Below are 2,588 nucleotides of genomic sequence, written 5' to 3' on the forward strand. Positions count from 1 at the left end.
ACACAAGGTCTCGTCTTTTTCAGTTTCATCCCTTATGAGTTTAAGTTTAGATTGTGAGATCTGTATGCAGTCCAGTAATTGATTCACTTGGTAGACAACACATTTACTTATTGAGTCATCATATAAATCTGGAAGTGGCGCGCGCGATAAGGTATCGGGTATGTACATATATTTACCAGGTTTATAGCTAACTTTTAAGTTATAGCCCTGCAAACGTAACAACATTCTCTGTAAGCGTACTGGGATAGCGTCCAATCCTTTTTTAAAAATACTTTCTAATGGTTTATGGTCAGTTTCTACAATAACATTCTTTTGACCATAAATGTACTGATGGTATTTCTCACACGCGAACACAATCGCAAGCATCTCTTTTTCTATTTGGGCATACCTCATTTGTGTGTCGGTAAGCGTGCGCGACGCGTACTCGACAGGCCGCCCGCCCTGGAGGATCGTGGCGCCCAGCGCCACCGAGCTCGCGTCTACAGAAACTACCACGGGCTGCGACGCGTCGAACAGCGTCAACACCGGCGCATTACACACCAAATCTTTTAATTTAACGAACGCCGCGTCGTGCACGGAATCCCAACACCATACGGATTCTTTTTTAAGCAATCTAGTTAATGGAAAAGTATGTTCCGAATAATTGGGAATAAATTTGGACAAAAAATTAATTGCACCTAAGAATCGCTCAAGTGATTTTTTATCCTCAGGCGCAGGCATATCTTTTATGGCCCTAATCTTCTCGGGATCGGGTCTCATACCGTTTTTATTGAATACGTGGCCTAGGTACGTTACTTCCTCTACACGTAACTTACACTTATCCTTATTGAATTTCAAATTTATTTCTGTTGCCCTTTTTAATAATTTATTTAACCTTTCGTCATGTTCTTCCTTCGTGCGACCCCAACAAATAATATCGTCAATAAACGAGTCAACACCATCTAAATTTTCTAACAGCTGTTTAATCTTAGCATGAAATACTTCCGAAGCACAATTTATTCCATATGGCAAGCGAAGATATTGGAATCTGCCAAATGGCGTGCCAAACGTGCATAAGTCCGCACTCTCTTCATCCAATTGTATTGCCCAAAACCCCGAACTAGCATCTAAAACTGAAAAGTACCGGGCCCCGTGAAGTTTAGCAGCTATTTCGTTAATAGTCGGCAATTGGAAGTGAGCGCGCTGCACGGCACAGTTGAGCGGACGGGGATCAAGGCAAATACGAAGTGACCCATTTTTCTTAGCCACGATAACTAACGCATTTACCCATCGCGTAGGATGATTCACCTTACGTATAACTCCTAACTGTACCATTCTATCCAGCTCTTGTCGCAATTTATCATGTAAACCTATCGGTACTTTCCGTGTCGCACTAATAACCGGTTGAACAGTCTCATCCACCACTATGTGGTACAGCCCTGGAAGACATCCAAGCCCTTCAAATAAATTACTATATTCAGACAAGTCTACAGAATGGACCCGTTTAACTAACCCTAACTCGGTACAACTGTCACGCCCCAGTACGCTTTCAGCCTGCTCGTCATCAGCTATTGCAAATTTTAACTTATACACTCGGTTTTTATGACACCAATTCATAATAGAAACACCTTTAATAGGAATAACATTGCGGGAATAAGAAAACAATCTCGTGCTCGGTTCATATACAATATTTTTTGGGTCACAACCTAGTTGCAAATACCTTTGATAAGATAATATATTTACGTCGGCACCACTGTCAAGTTTAAAATTTTCTTCGCCATACTCACTTCTTAGTGTCTCATACCAGTCCTTCGACGACGAACTCACCGACGAAACATTAGCAATCACCGGCACAAAAAACGACTCGCACTCATTACCCGAGTCATCGTCACAAACCGCAATGTCATACACCTTTTTATTTATAGATTTACTCACACACATTCGCGCAAAATGCCCATTGCCCTGACACATGAAACACTGCACTCCATTAGCCGGACACTTGCCGGGGTCACAGGCCTGGCCGCACCCCGGACACGGAGCGCGCGCCGGGTCGCCGCCGCGCTGGTGGGCCGGCGGCGCCGCGCCGCTGCCCCCGGGCCGGGCGCCCCAGGCGCCGCGACTCGGCCTCCAGCGCCCGCCGCCACGGGCCCCGCGGCCGGCCCTGCCGCCACGAAGCTGCACGGCGTTCACTTGCGAGGGACCCGCGCTTATTTTGAGCGCGTCTAGACTCCGGGAACCGTCACTCGATACCTCATCCGCTAGGCAAATTTTTATCGCCTTATCGAGTGTTAAATCATCCGTACGAAGCAGTCGGTCTCTCACAATAGTGCTCCTTATGCCGCAGATGATACGGTCGCGAATCAAATCTTGTTCTAATGAGGAAAATGCACAGTTTTTTGTTAATAACCTAAGTGCCGTTACGTATTGGCTTATGGTTTCTCCATCTTCTTGGCTGCGAGTAAAAAACTTGTATCTTGCTAAAGTTACGTTCGGTTTCAAACCAAAATATCCATCGAACTTTTCTAGAAGAATTTTCATGTCATCACGATCACTCTCTTTGTCAAACTTGAATGTTTGATATGCATTGAACCCCTCGGGTCCAATTAAGT

Source organism: Cydia splendana, unplaced genomic scaffold (genome assembly GCF_910591565.1).
Source record: "Cydia splendana unplaced genomic scaffold, ilCydSple1.2 scaffold_48_ctg1, whole genome shotgun sequence".
NCBI classification, from domain to species: domain Eukaryota; kingdom Metazoa; phylum Arthropoda; class Insecta; order Lepidoptera; family Tortricidae; genus Cydia; species Cydia splendana.